The sequence below is a fragment of the Hyla sarda genome, chromosome 6 (genome assembly GCF_029499605.1).
Source record: "Hyla sarda isolate aHylSar1 chromosome 6, aHylSar1.hap1, whole genome shotgun sequence".
NCBI lineage: Eukaryota > Metazoa > Chordata > Amphibia > Anura > Hylidae > Hyla > Hyla sarda.
Window position 1 is genome coordinate 271563379 of NC_079194.1, and position 16372 is coordinate 271579750.

Below are 16372 nucleotides of genomic sequence, written 5' to 3' on the forward strand. Positions count from 1 at the left end.
CAGGGAACATTCAGCAGAAAAGTATTTTTCTGTTATAAGGAAACTGCGAGTATTACGTTTATGTCTGCATAAATCCACATTTGCTCACATGTAACATCTGCATGATAAAAACTGCAATAACTGTGTGTTAAGTCAACAAAAAAAGAGCATTTACTTTCGTTCTCTCCCATAAGATGATGTGAGGAAAGCATCTCCTCCCTCCTGCCTCTACATATAATACGGCTTTCATAAAGAGGCCAAAGTATACAGAGAATTAGTTATACAGGATCATTTCATAAACAGTGGATATATATGGTTATTTGCATATCTTTGTTCAACAAGCATATTGAGTGTATTTCTTTTGCTCTGTTTTAGAACTATAGGATTGCTTAATGTGCTGCACTCTCCTATACTGTGGGATAACTACCACCTTTATTAGGAGGCATGCATCAAGGAATACTATGAGATCTGCAGTCCAGAAATGTTTTTTATTGGAGCTTTTACCTCAAAGTGGAAGGCACATCAAGCTGCACAATGTGACGGGAAACTTGCTGCGCCCGGGCTGCAAAAACTAAAAAAGCTTTAACTCACCTTTCTACATTCCCTCCGCTGCTGCTCGGCTCCCTGCTTCTTAGGCTCGTATTGTCACAATGAGGTCAGCATATTGCCGGCCGCAGTGATGTCCCGCCTCGGCCAGTGATAGGCTGAGTGTACTGTCATGTAAGGAGCCCGGGCAGCAGGAGAAGGTAGTGCACAGGCTCCTTATATGACAGTGCGCTCAGCCTTTTTTAGTTTTTGCAGCCCGGGCACAGGGAGAGTTAAAAGTTTAGCACCGCGTTTCTCCTTTAATTCTTTTCACTCCTCTCTGGAGAAATCTTGTGAGGAGCTTAGAAGCTTCAGAAGCTTAGAAATGAGCCTGTAACCATTGCTATTGCTACAATTAGGTTGGAAAGGTCTTTGCTTTTACCCATAATGAGATGTGTCTTGTGTGACACCATGGCAATGAGACCATTTTGTAGGAATCAGATGTGACTGAGCCAGCCGTTACATCATTAGAACTGACAAGGGGGTGGGTTGCTTTTTAATTACTGACAGATTACAGCTGTTGTCTTGGTTTTTCGTGTTTTCAATACTCCCCCCCCACCCCACCACCACAATGTAATTTTACATTATTACATATAACTTCATTTCTGAGGTTATTTGTTTTGGTTTCTTTGCATGTATGGATTAATTGGGTTGAAAATTTTTAGTCAACGGCACCTTTGAATTTATATTTAGTGAGAAAAATGGTGAGGTCTTCAACACTTATTTACACCGATCTGCAGTCCCTGTTTACACACTACAATCACTATGTTGACAGTCCTTGCTGTGGAACAAAATGTTAGACTGGTTTTACATAAGCATATTACAGACACATTTGTGTCACCATTATGGCCTGACCGCAGGTCCGATTACCCAGATTGACAGGTGTCAGGCTCAGGTCGGTGCTTGTGGTCAAAATACAGATGCAAAAATGCATCCATAATATGCCCATGTGAAACCGGCCTGACCATTATTCTCTCCTGCATCTAGAACTGCATAAAGAAGCCTATAGAAGATATGTTTTTTACCACAATTTTAAAATTACCTTCAGATAGAAACTATTTTTTCCTTCATACACACTACAACTACCATAGCAAATATCACTGTATGTAAGTAAATGCTTATAAAAAGGGACTGAACAAAGAGGATGCAGTAAATAGATGGAGCAGAGAATGCAAGAAGAATATAGATGGAGATGCGCACTGGGAGGAAAGCTTAGAATTTATAGCTGTGATGGATTGGGAAATTGCAGGGGTATCTATAAATAGATGATGGAGAAAAACAGCCAGATCTGTATGTGAAGAAAAACAGCTTCATAAGGAGAACAGGCAGCTCCTTTAACAGATCACCCATCATATCTTTTTGGATTATGAAGGCCAGAATAAGTATTCTAAAACTTTTATTTGATTCATTAAAATGAAGGATGAAATCCTTCTAACTATATAAGGCCTCTGCATATTCACATAAATATCCCAATGAGTGTTCCATAAAGAAAAACAGATCAAATAGTCTGTATAACTTTCTGGAACCAGCTGTTTTAAGTTAATTTCTTTTACTCTGTACTATATTATTACTCTACAACTAAGATTTAGTATCCAAACCAGAATCTCCTCCAAAGAGTTACCCATCTGTAAAGCGGTTTCTCGCTCCTCGTCTGGACATGGGGGAGATTCATCAAAACCAGTGTAGAGGAAGAGCGGTGCAGTTGCCCATAGCAACCAGATTGCTTCTTTCATTTTTAACAAGGCCTTTGAAAAATGTGAGAAGCAATCTGATTGGTTGCTATGGGCAACCTTTACTCTGCACAGGTATTGGTAAATATCCCATATGGTGTCTACTGGCAGATACTCCTTTGACATTGGTCCTTTAGGAAACACAATCTCCTCTTATACCATGATATAGATAACACAGAATCAACATCCCCAAAGGGTGATGGTCACAGCTTCCCTCCTCCCCCTTCCTGCATAATTGGGCAGATTTTGTTTAAAAGAAGAAAAAAAAAATTATTAACTTTCAAAAAGTTTATTACAGATATGTAGAGTTAAACTAAAATATATAGCACATTTTGTGCAACACTCAGTTGCACAAAAGTCTGGAGCTTTTTGGGACCTTTCATAAATCACTGCTGAAATCTTCACCAGTCACTACAGTTGCAGATTTATTAAGAAGCATGTGTCTCCTAAATTCATTACCGCCATTTGAAGACACACAAATGGTGAGTTACAATCATGAAAAGTGGACAGCAATGTTCTTCACTCCCCAGCCGGCTGGCCAATTCATTCATGGGGGGGGGGGGGGGGGGGGTTCTCAGAACTGACACCCAGTAAGATCTAAGGGTGAGATTTATCAAAACCTGCCCAGCTTACTTCTTTCATTTTTGAAAAGGCCTCTAAAAAACATAAAAGAAGCTATTTGATTGGTTGCTATGAACAACTTTTCCTCTGGACAGGTTTTGATAAATCTCCCCCTAAATGTCTCACTACTTGTCCCAGCTCCCCACTAAACATGACTTTCAGTCAGTCTTGTCATTCTAAGATCTCAAACAATAGGCCGTGAAAGTGGAATGCCTTTTCCTTTACTCTTTCCAGTCGCCCGGGAAGGGATAACAGTAGGAGGATGGATGACTAGGTCGACACTGTAAACAAGTTGGGAGATTCATCAAAACTTGTGTAGAGTAATAGTGGTGCAGTTGCCAATAGCATCCAGATTGACATTTTTTTTTTATTTAAAGGCCTTTGAAAAATTAAAGAAGAAATCTGATTTGTTGCTATAGGCCACTGCACCACTTTCCCCCTGGTATTGACAAATCTCCCCAATGAACTCTGATTGGTTGTGTGTGTTGGTCCTACTCACAGCTCATCTCGGAAGTGGGCAGAAGAGAGGAGCAGCAGGGGAATGAAAGACGACGTACGGGAGGAGGAGAGTGAACGTAAGTATAGCTTTTCATAACCTTATTCTTATAAGGTTCGAAAATGGCAGTGAGGTCGACGAAATGCGCAATAGCCACATACAGCCACTAGGGATGTAAGAAAAAAAATCGATTCTCGTGATAATCGCGATTTTCTCATTTGCCGATACTGAATCGATTCAAAATATTTTTGAATCGATTCTTTTAGGGATGTGGAATTTTTATCTCCTGACGCCCGGAACAGCATGTCCTGGGCATCAGGAGATAAAAGTTCCACATTTGTGGAGCCGGGCAGGCCGGATCTGACACTGCGTCGCTCTGGGTGTATGGAGCGGGCTCCGACTCATGCCCGCTCCGTACTCTGCGACCCCCGGCTGATTTCAGTAGCCGGGGGCGGCCGCTAATAGCCAGCATGCGGCGATCGCCGTGGCTGGCTATTAAAGGAGTACTCCGTTTGGCAGGTAAGATAAAGTGCGTTTTCTTTTATTTTGCAGCCCGGACGGGATAAAATGAGAAAAGTGAGCACCGGAGTACTAGATCGCCGCTGTCAAAGCTGACAGCGGCGTCTATTGGGATCTATGAATGCTCCCAGGTGGGCGATGTATCGGGATATATCGCGATGTATCGTCACCTAGACGGTATCGCGATATATCGGGATATATCGAATCGCCACACTGATATCGCGATTCGAATCAAATCGCCAAATTCTTGGCGATTCACACCCCTAACAGCCACCGCAATGCCAGGTCCCCGTAGAGGGAGATCGTAGGGGTCTGACCCCCTGCGATCAAACACGGGGAAAGTGTCTTACACTGCAGTACTCATTTAACTTACAGAAAGAAATTTGCTTCCAAATCTTGCATCTGCACTTTGCCTACAAGTTATGCGCAGGTGTGAGATTCGGAAACCGTGCTCAGCAATGGAAGCAGACCTCTGAGGGTATGTTCACATGATGGAATTTCTGTGCGGAATACCACACGGAGATTCTGCAGCAACAGAGTCCCATTGATATCAATCAATGCTGCTGAAACATCGATTACGGAGTACGCATGGAAATGCACTGCCATCTAGGAGATGGCGCATTCACAAGCTGTCCCAGAGCCCGCATGTCCTGCCCGATACTCTGTTGGATGAATGTCCGCATGGAAATTTTCTGTGCAGACATTGCCCTTGTGAAAATAGTCTGACTGTCATGCAAGCAGGGATATGGATGGGAAGGTAAGTAAGGAGGCATTTTAGCCCTCAGCACTTTAAGAGTTCAAAAACACCCCTTTGACAGGAGAAAAAATATTTTTTTTTTCCACATAGAAGCACAGACTATACTTATATACACAAACACAGTCATGGCCGTAAATGTTGACACCCCTGAAATTTTTCAAGAAAATGAAGTCTTTCTCACAGAAAAGGATTGCAGTAACATATTTTGCTATACACATGTTTATTCCCTTTGGGGGGAATTTATCATTGTATATATAGAGCTTTTTTTTGGTGTATTTTTAACGTAAAAATTTGCTCAGGAGGTTTTTTTGCGCATTTCTTGCGCAAAATCTGATAGTGCTTTATGGTAAACTTAACCGTAGACATGGCCATGAAAAATTCTTTCTACTGTAGAATCAAATTTATTAACTGCGGTTTTTTTTTTTTAACGCAAAAAAAAGCGCAAAAGCACTTTTCTTGCGCAAATATACACCACCTCGGAGGACACGTACCGAAGTGTCTATTTTGGGACAGTAAGGACTACTACTCCCATCATGGACAGACTCTGCCCATGATGGGAGCTGTAGTCCAGCGGCTGAGGTGCAGATCTCAGCAGGTCATTCTGCGGAGACCCGCCTGTCGCGATCACACCCTATCGGTCCAGCTAAGACGCTAGAGAGTGTGTGATGGTGCAAGGGTTAAAGCCGCCAGACCTCTGGGTATCCACTACTAGTCCCAGCAAGTCACCAAATTAGCCTTTAGATAAACGTGTTTTACCACAGCCTCCTTCAGAAAGGTGAGCTCATATATTTAGAGATCGAAGACCAGAGCTGATTGATTAAACATTGAATCTGATAAAAGGTATCCCAGTGCTATATATATATATATATATATATATATATATATATATATATATATATATATATATATATATATATATATATATATATATATATATAAAAATACAGGAACAAATGACCTACAGTTACAAAAATGTATAAAAGAGTTTAGCAAGACAAGTTCAGAAAACAAAAGATGAAGTTCTTACAGCATGATGGTATAGCAGTCCGTGAGAGTGCTGTTCTTAGGATGGTCTTGTCAGCTTGTTGCACAGCATTGAACACCATGAGTCTAGCATTGTTAAATATTATATATCTGCCTTTTTGGAAGGGAGACTCCATTCCCCCCCTCACCTCTAATCCCACCAGGGGGTCTTCTCTCTTCCTGGCCCCTTATCTGTTTGATTATATGATGGGACCAGAGTGCATGACTTCAAAAACGCCTTTGACTTCAAAGGAGATGTAAACAAACAGGCAGACCCCCCCCCCCCAATAAAATGCAATACACAAAAACACAGTCTGAATGACCTCTCACCCATGGCTTGGATAATACATCACACAGTTATAATTATAATACACATATAGGATTTTAATAATCAGGCCTTGGGCCTGACACCGCCGCAATCTGCATTTATTAACTTAAAAAGCCGGCGGCACATGCGGCTCCACTGCGCTGCCCGCGGCTCCTGTTTACACCGTCATAATTCTTAATCCCCACCGCCGGGATACAGGAGCTCTGATTGGTCAATAGCTATCCACCAATCAGAGTTCCCCTCTCCCGGCAGGATTATGAATTATAAGAGCTGTATATAGAAGCTGGTGGGCAGTGCAGTGTAGCCGCATGTACCGCCGGCTTGTATAGTTAAAGGGGTAGTCCAGTGGTGAAAAACTTATCCCCTATCCTAAGGATAGGGGATAAGTTTGAGATCGCGGGGGGTCCGACCGCTGGGGCCCCCTGCGATCTCTCTGTACGGGACCCCGGCTCTCCGCCGAGATAGCGGGTGTCGACCCCCGCACGAGGCGGCGGCCGACACGCCCCCTCAATACATCTCTATGGCAGAGCCGGAGATTGCCGAAGGCAGCGCTTCGGCTCTGCCATAGAGTTGTATTGAGGGGGCGTGTCGGCCGCCGCCTCGTGCGGAGGTCGACACGCCCCCTTCCAGCGGGCTGTCGGGGCTCCGTACAGGAGATCGCGGGGGGCCCCAGGGGTCGGACCCCCCGCGATCTGCAACGTATCCCCTATCCTTAGGATAGGGGATAAGTTGCTCACCACTGAATCACCACTGGACTACTCCTTTAATGCGGATCGCAGCAGGTCTCTGGAGAATGATCTGTGATCTGCCCCTCTGCCCTTGGACGACTACTCCTATCATGAGTCTGTCCCATGATGGCACTTGCACATCCCCCGGATGCGGGACTTTATAGGACTACTATTCCCATCATGGAGACTGACAGACTCTGCCCATGATGGGAGTCATAGTCCAGGGGCTGAGGTGCAGATCGCATCGGGTCATTCTGCAGAGACCCGCTGCGATCCGCATTTGTTAGGAAGCCGGGCGGTACATGCGTCTACATCGCACTGCCCGCGTCTTCTATATCCACTGTCATAATTCATAATCCCCGCCGGGAGAGGGGAGCTCTGGTTGGTCAATAGCTATTCTCCAATCAGAGCTCTCCTCTCCCAGCAGGGATTATGAATTATGACAGTGTATATAGAAGCTGCGGGCAGCCCAATGTAGACGTATGTATCGCCTGGCTTCCTCACAAATGCGGCTCGCAGCAGATCATTCTCTGGAGATCCGCTGCGATCCGCATTTAACTATACAAAGCAGCGGTACATGCGTCTATATTGCGGCTTCTATATACAGCTGTCATAATTCATAATCGCCACCGCCGGAACACAGGAGCTCTGATTGGAGAGCAGCAATGTAGACACATGTACTGCTTAATAAATGCGGATCGCAGCAGATCATTCTCTGGAGATCCGCTGCGATCCGCATTTAACTATACAAAGCGGCGGTACATGCGTCTACATTGCGGCTTCTATATACACTGTCATAATCGCCGCCGCCGGGAGAGGGGAGCTCTGATTGGTCAATAGCTGTTCTCCAATCAGAGCTCCCGTGTTCCGGCGGCGGCGATTATGAATTATGACAGCTGTATATAGAAGCTGCAGTGTAGACACATGTACCGCCGCTTTGTATAGTTAGTGAATGCGGATCGCAGCGGATCTCCAGAGAATGATCTGCTGCGATCAGCATTTAATTTAGCAAGCCAGGCGGTACATGCGTCTACATCGCGCTGCCTGCAGCTTCTATATACACTGCCATAATTCATAATCCCCGCCGGGAGAGGAGAGCTCTGATTGGAGAATAGCTATTGACCAACCAGAGCTCCCCTTTCCAGGCGGGGATTAATAATTATGACAGTGGATATAGAAGACGCGGGCAGAGCGATGTAGACGCATGTACCGCCCGGCTTCCTAACAAATGCGGATCGCAGCGGGTCTCTGCAGAATGACCCGATGCGATCTGCACCTCAGCCCCTGGACTACAACTCCCATCATGGACAGAGTTTGTCCATTCTGGGGGAATAGTAGTCCTAAAAGTCCTGCAGCCGGGCGATGTGAAAGTGCCATCCCTCAGCAGCGTTGCGGTACTACAACTACTCCCATCATGTGACAGACTGTCCCATGATGGAGTAGTAGTCCAAGGGCAGAGGGACAGATCTCTGTTCACATTATGTGTTTTGCATAATGGGAACAGAGCAGTCTGTTCCCAAACAGGGAGACTCCAGCTGTTGCTTAACTACTGCCCCCTATGATGGGAGTTGTACTTTAGCAACAATTTGAAGCTCACTGTTTAGGAACACGCTGCATTATGTGCGCTCTTCCCAGGGGAGAGCGCAAAAAAAGTACTAACCCATATTTCTTGTTTTTCTTTTCTTCTCATTTCAGATATGTGAATGTGGAGGACTACGTCAGATTCGGTGGACTGCGACTATGACCAGCGTTTTTTTTTATTTATTTCAATAAAATGGTTAACAAGGGCTGTGGGGGAGTGATTTTTTTGATTAAAATTTTTTTTATTACTGTGTCGTGTTTTTTATAATTGAATTTTCATACTTAGTAGTGGAAGCCATCTTCGGAATCCATTACTAAGCCAGGGCTTAGTGTTAGCCCCAAAATCAGCTAGCGCTAACCCCCAATTACCCCCCCCGGTACCAACCGCCACAGGGGTGCTGGGAAGAGACGGTACCAACAGGCCCGTGGCGTAAAAAATGGCGCTCCTGGGCCTAGGCGGTAACAGGCTGGCTTTATTCAGGCTGGGGAGGGCCAGTAACAATGGTCCTCACCCACCGTAACGTCAGGCTGTTGCTGCTTGGTTGGTATCTGGCTTATACTGAAAATAGGGGGAACCCTATGCATTTTTTTTATAAATAAAAATAAATAAATAAAAAAAGTGCGTGGTTCCCTCATTTTTTCAGTATCAGCCAGATATCAACCAAGCAGCAACAGGCTGATGTTACGGTGGGTGAGGACCATTGATACTGGCCCTCCCCAGCCTAAATAACCCCAGCCTGTTACCACCTAGGCCCAGGAGCACCATTTTTGATGCTCCGGGCCTGTTGGTACCGGCTCTTCTTGGCACCCCTGTAGCAGTCGGTACCGGGGTAATAATTGGGGGTTAGCGCTAGCTGTTTCGGGGGCTAACACTAAGCCGCGTCTTAGTAATGGATTCTGTCTACAAGACGCCTTCTACTACTATGCCTGAAAATTCAATTGTAAAAAAAATGTTATTTAAAAAACAAAACAAAAAAATAATTAAAAATAAATTTAAAAAAACTCCCCACAGCCCTCGTTAACCCTTTTATTGACATTTTTTTAAAAACGCTGTTCATCGTCGTAATCCACCAAATCTGACATAGTCCTCCGCATTCACTTATCTAAATTTTCGAAGAAAACAAAAAGTTTAGTAAATTTTTTTTTTGTTTCCACACACCAGCAAAAACACAAGAAAAACTGACAAAACAAAGGATAGAGCTGTGACAGTTTTTTTCTGGCGTTTTTTGCTGATGGACGAAAAACCTCAATGGAATCCTGGCCTCAAAGCAATAGAACAAAATCCCTACGTCCACTTTTCCTGTGAGGTAGAGAAGGAGTGTACGGTAGAGCGAGGGGGGGAGTTTCTATATTGCCACAAGATTTATCAAAGGCCTGCACAGCCTTAGTAAATTCTGAGCAAGAGTGTACAATAGACAAGCAGTGTAAAGGGGTAGAACTGTGTTTACAATAGACACATAATGATAAATCCCCCCCCCCCCCCTTCTGTGTATTGGTACTAAACCAAAAGCGAGGAAAAAAAGCAAATTGGACATAATGTCACCAAACTCCAAAAATGGGCTGGACAAAATTATTGGCACTCTTTCAAAATTGTGGAAATATAAGATTGTTTCAAGCATGTGATGCTCCTTTAAAATTCACCCGGAGCAAGTAACAGGTGTGGGCAATATAAAAATCACACCTAAAAGCAGATAAAAAGGACAGAAGTTCACTTAGTCTTTGCATTGTGAGTCTGTATGTGCCACACTAAGCATGGACAACAGAAAGAGGAGAAGAGAACTGTCTGAGGACTTGAGGACCTAAATTGTGGAAAAATATCAACATCTCAAGGTTACAAGTCCATCTCCAGAGATCGAAATTTGCCTTTGTCCACAGTGCGCAACATTTTTAAGAAGTTTGCAACCAATGGCACTGTAGCTAATCTGCCTGGGCGTGGACGGAAGAGAAAAATTGATGAAAGGTGTGAACGCAGGATAGTCTGGATAGTGCATAAGCAGCCCCAAACAAGTTCCAAAGATGTTCAAGCTGTCCTGCAGGCTCAGGGAGCATCAGTGTCAAACATACGTCAAAAAGCATCCAGAAATGGAGGGTTCTGAAGCGGCCAGCAATGAGTCCACATCTAAATCCCATTGAACACCTGTGGAGAGATCTTAAAGGGGCATTCCAGGCCAAAACTTTTTTTTATATATATCAACTGGCTCCAGAAAGTTAAACAGATTTGTAAATTACTTCTATTAAAAAATCTTAATCCTTCCAATAGTTATTAGCTTCTGAAGTTGAGTTGTTGTTGTTTTCTGTCTAACTGCTCTCTGATGACTCACGTCTTGGGAGCTGTGCAGTTCCTATGAGGATATTCTCCCATCATGCACAGCTCCCGGGACGTGACATCATCATTGAGCAGTTAGACAGAAAACTTCAGAAGCTAATAACTATTGGAAGGATTAAGATTTTTTAATAGAAGTAATTTACAAATCTGTCTTAAAGACAGAGCGAGAGACTGATGCCAGCACTCACCCTTTATGATGAACAAGGTGTGACCAAGTGGGAGAAGCCGTGAATATCTTCAATAAAGACACCACGATTGTTCATCATAAAGGATGAGTGCTGGCATCAGTCCCCCCCCCCCCCCCCCAACATATTTTCATGATACACATTTTTTAATTGGCACCTTCCCCCTGTGAACTCCAGTACAGCGCTTCCTCTCACTGACAACTAACGATCAACTAACAATCCGCCTCCGGTACCGGGACCTGTCTGTCTCTACACCCAAAATGTAAAGCTATAGCATAGTATTGATCAGTGTTATCGGTGCTCCATTACTACAGCTGCAAGCAATATTGGAGCTCTGATTGGACGAGCCGGAGGAAGGTAGGGATCCTCCACTCGTCCTCTCAGCTGATCGGGATCACGGGTGTCCTGATCTACCAGCTCCACCGATCTACCAGAGATTGCAGCATCTAAAATGCCAAAAACAATCAACTTTGATCACGGCGTCTAAAGAGTTAATGCCAGACATCACCTGGCGGCCAGTCGTGGTGGGAGGAGACAGTGAGACACACAATAGATGGGCCAGTCCGCACTGGAGCTGAGCATACCACAGCCGACGACTCCCGTGTTTCACCTTATTGTCCCTCCCCTGCGTGCGGCCCCTCTGGCATGCGGTACACTATTCTATTGCGAATTGCAATATATCGTGCAGCCCTAATTTTATATATTACATATATATATATATACACACATATATATATATATATACACATATATATATATATATATATATATATATATATATATATATATATATAGTTGTGTGTGTAATGTGTGTCTTACAGCTATTTATCAGTGTTAGTTTGATATGAGAATTGCAACTGAGCGATTCCCTTTGAACAGGGTCGGTCAACGGGTGTCATTTACTAAGGTAATCCAAATTGTGTTGCATGGGAAAAGGGGCATGTCTTTGACAGATCAGAAAAAAAAACAAATTTGCTAATGTACCCTCTGTATTCGTCCCCTTTTTCTCAGCATTTCCATGAAGGGGGTAGAGTAATCGGCAAAAGGAGGCAGGGTTATCGCCATACTTAAAGGGGTACTCCGCCCCTAGACATCTTATTCCCTATCCAAAGGATAGTGGATAAGATGTCAGATCGCAGCGGGACCCCGTGGATGTCCCAGCAGCGGGACCCCGGGGATGCTGCTGCAGCACCCCGCTATCATTACTGCGCAGAGCGAGATTGCTCTGCACGTAATAACGGGCAATACAGGGGCCGGAGCATCGTTACGTCACAGCTCCGCCCCTCGTGACATCACGGCCCGCCCCCCGTCAATACAAGTCTATGGGAAGGGGGCATGGCGGTCGTCACGCCCTCTGCCATAGACTTGCATTAAGGGGAGGGGCCGTGATGTCATGAGGGGCGGAGCCATGACGTCACGCTGCTCCGGCCCCTGTATCGCCCGTCATTACGCACAGAGCGAACTCGCTCTGCGCAGTAATGATAGCGGGGTGCTGCAGCAGCGATCCCCGGGGTCCCCAGCAGCGGGACCCCGGCGATCTGACATCTTATCCCCTATCCTTTGGATAGGGGATAAGATGCTAGGGGCGGAGTACCCCTTTAAATATACAACAGCAGCCCATCTACAGATAAAAAAAAATTACCATATTAGCAACAAGTTGAATATCTCCTGAACGTCTGCAGCAAAATTAGATAAGCAGTAGAAACAGGATCACCTGCACTAACGCTTCTTACTGGGTGAAAATTTGTGCAGCCGTTCAGAATATCTTCATCTTGTTGCTAATATGGTTATATTTTTGTTATCTGCACTGGAGGCGGGACACTGTTGTATGTGCAATGCTTTCTCCACCCATAATGATGGTAACTCTGCCCCCTTCATGGAAATGCGGAGAAAGAGAATGAATAGTTATGTAAGGGGCAGAGTGATTGACTGGAGCCAGTAGGAGAAAGTATGTCATAGACAGCAACAGCCCATGTAAGTTGTGGTTAAGAAGAAATACATAGTGACATAGTTCATAAGGTGGAAAACAGACCTGAGTCCATCAAGTCCAACCTATATCCCTAATGAGTCCCTACTGAGTTGATCCAGAGGAACGCAAAAAACCCTAAAAATTCCATCCCGACTCCAAATATGGCATCAGAATAAATCCCTGGATAAACGTTCTGTCCATATAAATCTAGTATCCATAACCTGTAATGTTATTACTCCCCAAAAATGCATCCAGACCCCTTTTGAACTCTTTTACAGAGTTCATCATGACCACCTCCTCCGGGAGAGAATTCCTCAGTCTCACTGCTCTTACAGTAAAGAACCCCCGTCTGTGCTGGTGTAGAAACCTTCTTTCCTCTAGACATAGAGGATGCCCCCTTGTTATAGATACAGTCCTGGGTATAAATAGATCATGGGAGAGATCTATGTACTGTCCCCTGATATATTTATACATAGTTATTAGGTCTCCCCTAAGCCTTTTTTCTAAACTAAATAACCCTAATTCTGATAATCTTTCTGGGTACTGTAGTCCTCCCATTCCCTGTATTACCCTGGTTGCCCGTCTTTGAACCCTCTCCAGCGCCACTGTATCTTTCTTGTACACTGGTGCCCAGTACTGTACACATTCTATGTGTGGTCTGACTAGTGATTTGTACAGCGGTAGAATTATTTCCTTGTCGTGGGCTTATATGCCCCTATGGATGCACCCCATGATTTTATTTGCCTTGGCAGCAGCTGCCCGACACTGGTCACTACAGCTAAATTTACTGTTAACTAAAACTCCCAAGTCCTTTTCGACATCAGTCATCCCAAGTGTTCTCCCATTTAATACATAATCCCAGCCCGGATTTTTCCTCCCTATGTGCATTACCTTACATTTATCAGTGTTGAACCTCATCTGCCACTTCCCAGCCCAAACCTATCAAGATCCATTTGTAGCAGTGTCCTGTCCTCTATAGTGATCATATTAGCAACAAGATGAGTCTCTCCACAACTATTTTACCCAGTATAAAGCATTAGAAACAGAGTCCTCCTTTAATAGCCTCATGCTACGCAAACAACAGAAAGCATGAAACACTTGACGGGCTCCTTTCCACAATAAGTTATTCACGCTGCCTGGTCGAGCCTTTTCATAGCTGTAATTCATGGCAGGGAACAGGGCTGCAAATCATTGGGCAGTCCCCATCAGCTTGATTGATCAGGTACAGAGGGAGATCTGTAAATCATAGGACCAGGGACCACCCCAACAACTTGGAGCCCTGTTTCCCAGCTGAAGGTAAAACTAAGATTTCTCTAAAAAAAAAAAAAAGGCACAACCATTCTGAATAATCATTCCACTGAGATAAGGAATGCTGCCCATTGTTCGGATAGCATGAAACTAGTCACAGGTTCCCTGTTCTATAAAATCTGCAGAGTCTCTGACTAAATAATGTGCCTCCAGCTGTTTCAAATCTCCAGGCATGCTGGGAATTAAGTTTTCCAACAGCTGGACACACACTGATTGTAAAACCCTGCCATAGAGAATAAAGAAGTGGTGGCTGGACACGCATGCTGCCGGTCCATTCACTCGGAAGGCGTTTGGACTTTGGTCTTGTATTCGGCAACCGAGTCAACAGCCAGACCCCCACCGATCAGCTAGCCGTAAAGATACCCCTTTATAACAAAATAAATAAAAATACACTCTGCTCTATACCTTTATATAAAGTGGCTTGGTAGACTGGTTTCTTATTGTTAGGCTTCTTTCACACTGCCACTAGGACACAGCAATGTTGTGACATCTGTTATACTGCGTGCGCCATCTTTTTCTCCCGTTATTCCCAACAAAAAACAACAGCGCCGACAGCCCCCTTAATAGTAAATGGGAACTGTCGGGACCTGTTGTTGCCAGTCACTAGAACGGCAGTTAAAGTCACACACACACACACAAAAAAAAATAAATATAATAATAATAATAATAATAAAATTATATATATATATATATAATAAAAACTGCGCAGTAAACATTTTCATGGGATCCAGCTCAATAGAATAGGGCAGAGGACTGCAATATTCCAACCACTATGTCCAAAAAGGACACTTTTGGCCTCCATCAGGTAAATTGGGGTCTAGGGATCCTTTTACGTGCTGGGACCATTTCTGGCATCTGCGTTAAATGAATTTGGCTGTAAATCTAACCTACTCCTAAGGTTCTTTTGGCACTCGTGGCCCCCATTACTAATAACAAGTACCCAAAGCTTTGCTATACATGTACTCCTACACCTGAGGCTGTGACATAATGGACATTAGCCCGACTGACAGCTGACCAGCAGAGGAGGAGGACCACCTAAAGACTGACCAGCAGAGGAGGAGGACCACCTAAAGACTGACCAGCAGAGGAGGAGGACCACCTAAAGACTGACCAGCAGAGGAGGAGGACCACCTAAAGACTGACCAGCAGAGGAGGAGGACCACCTAAAGACTGACCAGCAGAGGAGGAGGACCACCTAAAGACTGACCAGCAGAGGAGGAGGACCACCTAAAGACTGACCAGCAGAGGAGGACCACCTAAAGACTGACCAGCAAAGGAAGAGGAGGACCACCACACGACTGACCAGCAGAGGAAGAGGAGGACCACCACACGACTGACCAGCAGAGGAGGAGGAGGACCACCACAAGACTGACCTGCAGAGGAGGAGGAGGACCACCTAAAGACTGACCTGCAGAGGAGGACCACCTAAAGACTGACCTGCAGAGGAGGAGGAGGACCACAGCAGAGGAGGAGGAGGACCACCACAAGACTGACCAGCAGAGGAGGAGGAGGACCACCTAAAGACTGACCTGCAGAGGAGGAGGAGCACCTAAAGACTGACCTGCAGAGGAGGACCACCACAAGACTGACCAGCAGAGGAGGAGGAGGACCACCAGCAGAGGAGGAGGAGGACCACCACAAGACTGACCAGCAGAGGAGGAGGAGGACCACCAGCAGAGGAGGAGGAGGACCACCACAAGACTGACCAGCAGAGGAGGAGGAGGACCACCACAACACTGACCAGCAGAGGAGGAGGAGGACCACCTAAAGACTGACCAGCAGAGGAGACCAAGACTGACCTGCACACTCCAGTACACAGCACCGCCGCTCCAGCCCCGGAACATGTGCAGCCACACACAACACGTGCTGTCCGGGATTACCAGCTATGGATGACTCAATAACATGCTGTCACTCTGGCGCCCAATAACAGCCCGCTGTGCGCCCACACATTCAACATACATAGGACGGATCACCGAGAAACGCCAATCTCCGGCTATGTCCCGTTATACTCACCTCACGGCTTGGGGGTGACAGGCGAGCTCTCCGGGTGATCCGCTCTCTGTACGTGCTGACGATTTTAGCGGGAGTTTTCTATAGAAGAAAAGGCGGCAATACGATTCCCGCGGTTTCGAGGTCCCCTCACAAGAAAACGCATCTTCTCACCTAGACACGTGTTCCGCCTGTCACTGACTGCACGGTACCGCACGGCCGTGAGCAATGGCTCTGTATAGCGCCGC

The 16372-nt window shown here is 45.3% G+C and overlaps 1 protein-coding gene across 2 annotated transcripts in view; it reads right to left on the reverse strand.

Annotated features, from left to right (window-relative positions):
• The window catches only part of SLC29A2 (solute carrier family 29 member 2), an 81457-nt gene extending 65157 nt beyond the window's left edge, over positions 1-16300 (reverse strand). The window contains exon 1 of one of the 2 annotated variants that reach the window (XM_056527321.1): positions 16149-16300. The gene's annotated coding sequence lies outside the window, so the exon portion shown is untranslated. Of the gene's footprint in view, positions 1-15934; positions 16070-16148 lie in introns of those variants that run through there. The other variant, XM_056527322.1, reaches the window with a different exon arrangement.
• Positions 16301-16372: the final 72 nt, after the last annotated feature.